This window comes from Octodon degus, unplaced genomic scaffold, assembly GCF_000260255.1.
Source record: "Octodon degus isolate 3935 unplaced genomic scaffold, OctDeg1.0 scaffold00072, whole genome shotgun sequence".
Taxonomy (NCBI): Eukaryota; Metazoa; Chordata; class Mammalia; order Rodentia; family Octodontidae; genus Octodon; species Octodon degus.
Genome location: NW_004524648.1, coordinates 6,616,903 through 6,624,370, shown reverse-complemented (window position 1 = coordinate 6,624,370; position 7,468 = coordinate 6,616,903).

The following is a 7,468-nucleotide window of genomic DNA, read 5'->3' as shown; positions in this document are numbered from 1 at the left end:
TAGGGCAGGCCAATGGGGCCCTAGTCTGAGGGGTGGGTGTGCAGGAGCTAAGAGCTGGGGGATCAGAGGTCTGCCAGCCCCAGGTGGGTGTCCAGCCCTGCACCCTGGTGATCCCATCCAGATCTTACTCCCTTGGGGGTGGTGCTCAGGGGGGTCAGCTTCAGCAGGGGGCTGGTTAGCCAGGCAGCATCAAAGATCCTCCACAGATCTTCTAACAAGGAATCTGCATTTCAGCCGTATCTAAGGGGTCTCATGTGCTTGCACTAGGGTCTCCCGGCCCGGGTCTAGGTGGCTGCACTCTTAGCCACACTGTTTTAAAGTCCTGGCTTCTGGTCGGGGAACAGACATTTTCTGGGTCACCAAAGGTTGGTCCGATCCTGTGCTTCACCCACACTGAGGTCTTTGCTGTCAGAAAAGGAAGGAGAGATGGGTGGGAGAAGCAGGGAAGAGTGGGGAGCACATGAGTGAGCCTTGGCCAGCCGCACTCTGGCCCCCAGTGGAGCTCCTTCCTTGGTTCTGAGCAGGACACTGGCTCTGCCTCCTCCAGAGCTGCCTGGTTGGCTGCACCCCAAAAGGCCTGGGCTCTCAGCAGGCAGGAATGCAGGTGCCCTCCACCTCATCTCCTACAGGAGGTCACACCTGGTTTCCTGCATGCCAAATCACCACTGGCCAAACCTAACCAAACAGGTGACAGCAGGGCAAAAACCTTTCTGACGGGGCTTAGAGGACAAGGCCCTGAATGACCAGCTGACCCTGGGGCAGCACTCCCCACCCACTTGGACAAAGTTGCTTCCTGTGGAGGTGCAGCTCCCACTCTCGGCTGGCTGTTTCCCTCCACCCTCTTGGGTGAGCATAGAACTCCATGCCCTGCCATTTCAAAGAGAAGTCACAGCATAGTCTAAGCTGTGGCTGGCAAGGTCCTTTGTGGGGTACTGCACGCAGCTAGTGGCCCAACCCTGACCACACTAGAGCTTGTGGGTGCTGTGCCTGAAGTGCTGCCTCAGTGTCAGCATGCATCGGAGCATGCACACGCTTGTGCGCGCGCGCACACACACACACACACACACACACAACCGACCTTGGGAACAGATAGGGGTGTTTTAATACAGAAGCACAAATACTATGTACAGAGCCCAGAATTCACGGTGTCATCATTTCACCCCCTAGTGGCCACTCAAACTGCTGCCAGCACAGGAAGTTTGCAGTCCTCTGAGACTTAGCATTGCAGATTCCTCTCCGTGGAGCCAGGGGGCGAGCAAGCTCCAGGGACAGAGGTGGCTCCATTCAGTCCTGGGTATCACTTGGTGTCAGCTCATGTAAAATATATGTGATGAAATTTATCATTTAGACCATGCTGAGGGAGCAATTAGGGGCATTGTGTGCATTTACACTGCTATCCCAGCATCGCCACATCCAGCTCTGGATGTTTTCAACTTTCCCAATTGAGTTCTGCATCTGTCAAACACACCTGCCTTTGTCTCTTCCCAGGCAACTACCCATCTTAGCTTCATGAATTAATGATATTCTAAGGGGTATTTTTATGACACTGGCATTCTATTTATTTTTACAATTTTCTTCTAAGTAAAAGAAATCACAATGATTTTCACCTAATGGTAATGAATCAAAATGTTGCTCGATTTGCCCCCAGGGTCTCCCTCTGACATATACCGTGATCCTCCCCTGGTGCTGGTAAGTGCGGGCAGCCGCAGCTCCCGGCCTACTGTAATCACAGGAAACCACAGAGTCCTGCTGCCTGGTGCGTTGCTGAGCATCATGCTCCACAGGCCAGGCACATTCACCGCATTTTCCATTTGATCACATTTCAGCTCATGATGGGTTCCTCCAGCTGTAACCCTCAGAGGTGCGAGTCCTCACTGTGGGATTATTCTGGAAAGGGCAAGGTAGGTCCCATCTGCTGTTCCCTGAGGCTGCCAGGAATGGGAGGGGACTGTAAAGAGTGCCTCAGTGACAGCCCAGACCCTGAGCTGTCCTTTGTCCTGTAGACAAGAAGTCTACAGCACCCACAAGCAGCTGCCCCTGCTTCACCTTAAGACCAGTATTTCAAAGTGCACAGAGCTGTTCACACATTCTGCACCAGACCCTGTTCTCAGTGCTACATGTCCTCTGCTGCTTTGTTGTTTTTGCAGTTTCAGATGTGAGCAGGAAATCTGAGGCCCTAAGAATGATGTCCTTTGCTCAAGACCCTACAGCCTTTAATGCCGTCTTGAATAAGGGCAGCCATGGGCTCCTTTAAAACTCAAGGCCTCCGTCTGGGTTTGTGGCTCAGAGGCACAGCCTTGGCCTAGCATGCACAAGGAAGAGGGCTTAATCCTAGACTGCAAAACAGAACTTAATCCCAGGGCTTTCAGCACTACAGGCAAAGGATGAATGGACACCAAGAGGCTGACAGGATCCAGGCCTCTGCTGTGGAGCTCACAGCAATCTCTGCCTGATGCGCAGACAGCAGTGAGCTTGTCATCTTCCCTAGGAATCCACAAGCATGAGAAGACCCAAAGAACTTCTTGGTGAAAAGCAGCAGCCCCTCCTCCTTGTCGCTGTCCAGCTTCTTGCTCCCTTGGCTCTTCACTCCTTAGCTCTCTTCCTTCTGCTATAGAACTTGGACAGCTTTCTCTTTACTCACTTATTCTTAAGGATGGCTTTGAGTGTCTGTGATTAAATCTCCTAGCTGTGCCTGTAGACTGAGGCACCGGTGAGATGAGAAACAGTGTGAATGCCCTCAGGAAGGACGCTGGGAGCCATGAGCCCTGAAAGCTAGCTTGCCGGATTACATTCTCCTCTTTGTGGATCTCCTATTCCCTCAGTTATTCAAAAGCTCATGGCTTTGTTGATCTCACATTTGGACCGTGGCTTTCGTAGGCAGTTTCAGATCTTTCCTGTAGTTCCTCATCATCCCCGCCCAGCCTTTAGGAGATGGGTTATCACTATCTTGTCCAGGTTGCTTCTGTAGCAGCCTTGCTGGAAGCATCTAGCGTCTTTTCTTTGTCTTTGCTTGCTTTAGTTCTTTTTCTCTTGTTTCTGAGACAAAATACCTGACCCCAAATTAAGGAAGGAAATGTATAGTTAGCTCACAGTTTGTGGATGTTTCAGTCCATAATCAGCTGGCTCCAAGGCGGGGTGGCACATGGCACAAGGGTAGCAGTTTAAGGTGGAAAAAAGACAGCAAAAGCAGCAAGAGCTAAAGTGGGGAGGAAGGAGAGAAAGGCTCTCCTCCTGCCTTCCTGTGTACGCATGCTGCCACCCCCTAGGGCGGGGTAGCACTGCACCATCGCGGTGCCTTCCTCTCGCACAGGATGTTGATGGTTACCAAGTGAGCACCCTGGCCGCCTGGTGGGTCACTTTGTTAAACTTCTTTAGTTTTCTCCAGTTGATGTGTATCAACTATTCCAATGTTATAGGGAGAGTTCATTAAAACATGTGAGTGTACGCTGTTTCTTTTTTAGTGAGCTCCTTCCACTGGGTCTTTTCATCCATTTCTTTTTTAAGTTTCTGGGGCAAATTCATTTTCTCTTCAATCATTCCCACTCTATTTCTTATTTTCTCTTGTCAGAGCTCCCATTTGATAGACTTTGGTTCTTCTCACTGAGTCCTTTGCCACCTTTTCTATTTTCCTTCCCTGTCTAAATAAGCCTGTAACTGGAGAGCCTCCTTGACCATCTTATTCTAGCACTTCTCACATTTGGTCCCCAAATTCTCTTTTCAATTTCAATCCTTCTCTTTCTTTACTTAATTTCGCGCAGCCTTGTCCTGTTTCATAGCATCACTTCCTGTGTGTACCACACCCATATGCATATGCCTATGCACACCCACCCACCCACAGAGAGGGATTTTGGCTGATTTATCTTTGATATCTGCAGTTTTCTTGATTTAGCAGCCAACCCATGGGCCCTGTTGTATCTAGGAGCAGACTCTTACATTACTGAGTGTCACAGGTTGTGTGAGACTCAGCTCTTGCCACTGAGTGTGGCCAATGGGACATCTGTCCTGCTGGTTTCCTGTTGTCCCTCCTTGTCTCTCCATCATCCATCTGGTCAACCCGGGGCTCTCAGCTTCATTGCAGTCCCACCCTGCACATATTCTGCAAACTGCCCTTGGGCAGTATGAAACACTGCCCTTTCCAACTTCATCTTCCAGAAGCCAGTCGCTGCCACTCCTGCTGTCCTTTCTCACTGGCCAGGGCTGTTATTTCAGCAGAGAAAGTGCCTGAGGAAGAAAGAGGGAGCCAGAGAGCTCATACATTTCATTTTGAATTGGAAGCACAGACGATGTTGGCAGGGTCTTCCTGGGGCCACTAGCCAGGGCCCTTGAGAGCACCATAGGGGTACTTTGTGGGTGGCCCAGTCCTGGCCTCCTTCCCAGCCAGTGCATGCACCACTAATGGCCACTCCTTCTGCATCACATCCTGTTGCCTGCTGGACTTTGGACCTACAGGAGAGGCCCAGCTTCAGCCTGCTGATGCACATGCTGGAGAAGCTCCCCAAGCTGAACTGGCGGCTCTTGCTCCCCGGGCACTTCTGGAGGTCAGCTGAGTAAGTACCGCCTCGGAGAGCTGCCTCCCCTGGGATCTTGGAGGGGCTCTGAGCTGCAACTGCCCAGACTTTTGTGGACTTCACAGGAGAGATTACCCAGAGAGATGCCAAGAGTGTATTTATTGAGCTTATGTTGGAGAGAGGTGAGCAGCTTTGGCTCACATCTGTCAAAGTCTGTGAGTCACTATGGTCAGACCAGTGCTGATGCCAGACCTAGGCAAGGCCAGTGCGAGAAGGATTAGCCCTGGGGGGGCAGGATGGGCAGGGTGGAGGTCAGAGCCATGTGGGTACTAAGAAGCACTTATAAGAAGCAGAGCCAGTGCTGTTTAAAATGACTCTGAGTCAGACCCTGAGATGTCAGCACTACAAGCTGGCCTCCTGTTACGGGTAAAGATGCTGCTCATGTTTATGTGGTGCTTAGATGCCAAAAGCCCTTCTCCTCTGTGTCCTCACATGACACCCTTTTCCTTCATGGCATGGTGGGGGTCTCCATGGGCAGCAGACGCCATTGTCATCTCCCCTGTCCTGCCTTGTTGTCTTTCTCCTTTGTCCCTCTTGCCTCCTATTCCAGGATACTCAAAAGACCTTAGTCCTGCCATGAGCTCTTGCGAGCCCTGGGGCCTTCTTCAGTGCCTTAGTTCCCACATCTTCAGAGAGTTGGGCGAGAGAAGATCCAGGACGCCAAACCTCAGCAGGAAAGGGCCAAATAACTACTTTAGGCTTTGCAGGCCAGAGGGAAGTCAAGCTCTCGCTCTTGGCCCTGTCATTGGCGGTGAGGACAGTGTAGATTCTAGAGCTCTGACATGGCCTCTAAGGCAGCACCTGCACAGAGAGTACGGAAGCCGGCAGCATTTGGGGTGATAGCAGCCCGAGTTAGGTAGTTCACGTGTCATCAGACGGTCTTTACATTTTCCCCTATTCCACATTCCACAGGTAAGAATCACTCCTGGGAGCTGCATGCGTGGGCTCACCGCTGTTACCAAGAGAGTGGTGGCACAGCCCTGGATCTAGAAGGGGTCAGGTAGCAAACACTTTAGGCATGCAAGGGACAGGGTCTGTCTCATGGTATTGTCTAAATATCCTTTGAAATTGCTGATACCTTTGGCTATATAGGGCTTGCCATCACATGCCAGGGCTTTTCCTGAGGAACCAAACTAACCTCACACTGCAGGAGGTAGAGGCCCACTGTGGTTTGCCCAAACATTGTACAAATAGAAGTCATGGAGAAAACTTAGTTCATTCTGCTGCCCAGAGGACTTTAGGAGAGACAGCCACCTGGGGTTAGGGAATGCAGCTTTGTTGCTTAAGTTCGATCCCAGTTTGTCCCTTTGGGTGTGTGAGGTTAGCTCCTATAGATTGAAGGTTGCTTATCTCAAATACTTGGGAGGAGGAAGACCAGTTTTTCTCAGACAAGGGAATGCTTGCATAGACTTCACAGTGTGAGCATCCCCAACCCATGGCAGGCCTCAGAAGGGCTCCAGCCTTTGGGGCATCTGCTTCCAGATTAGAGAAGCTCAGCCTGTTCAGAGGGAGGGGAGTGACTGACGGCTGAGGTTAGGCCTCTCCCAGCATGGAGCCACAGTCCAATCAGGATACAGTCGGGCAGACTCAGTACAATGAAATCTCCATCCAGCACAGCTCTATCTTGTCCTCACTCTGTCCCCAGCTCCTAGGAAGGCTCTTTAGAGGGCAGCCGTAATGGCTGGGGTGGCAGAGTATCCATCACCACAGGATTGGAGCATGCGCTCCCTGTGCTTCTCCAGGAGGGTGCTGGGGGGCAGCGAGGCTGAGGTGTGAGCTGCTCCTGCCCACCAGAGCCCCCCCTGGGCATCGGGGGCCTCCTTCCCCACCATCACGGGAAGGCTACGCTGGGTGGGTGTTGCATGCAGGGCATGATCCCTTTCTCCAGAAACCAAGCAGCTCCTCCTTCTCCTATGACAGTCAGAAAACAGTCTCAGGTGGGAGCTGCTGCCTGTGGCCACACTATCCTGAACACACTTGATCTCCTCTCATGGGAGCTGTTCCTCTGACTCAAGTCCTCAGTTCAGATCAATTAAATGGAAGATGAAGCAGATCTGAATGAATCTATGTCCAGGTATCCGCTCAGAATTTCCACATTCTGCATACTGCCTCCCCTGGCATTGACCTCTCTCCCAGCACCTGACTTGGTTGCAATGAAAGTGTTTATTTAATTGAGTCACCCACGAAGCTGGATGCAGAGACAGGCAAAGGGGCTGCCAGCAGGGGGCACCGTGTACCTGACTGAGCACTGGCGCCAAAGGGCAGGAAGGGAGAACAGTTACACAGCTTTAGTTCCAGGTCTAGTTTAAGGTTTAGGGGGTTGGTGCTGATATGATTTAATGTATCTATAGAAATACTAAAAAGCATAGGCTCTAGCTGTGACAGAGGAACAAGGATTTTGACATTTTTTGTAGGGGCCCAGCAGTCTTATCTCAAAGCGTGGTGTGGTATCAGTTTAGGGAACTAGGCCAACATTTGTAAGCACCGAAGTTAAGGAAACCAAAGCTCTAAGATGGTGCCTGAGTGCAACATGGTATCATTTTGGTTCTTCTCCAACTTAACCTCCACTCGCACCCTGTGGAAATTTGCTCTTTAGCAATAGGCCAAGTGTCCTTAAGTCATGTGTCTACAAAGCTTGGTGTTTGGGTCTTTCTTCCAAAACCCCAAGCTGTACATGGTCCAGTCTAGCTTGAATTTTCCCTATCAACCATTTGACCAGGCAAGGCCCAATTACTTGTAAGGCCATAGAGGTCATAAAAGGCCCAACTAGACTTGTCAGAAGAGAAGTTAGCCAGGGATTCTGACTGTATATTGGGGACATCACTCTGGGCTTTTATTTTTGCTGTTGATGTTGTTGAGACTCTCACAGAACCTGGCCAGATTTCTTGTGATGACTTTTG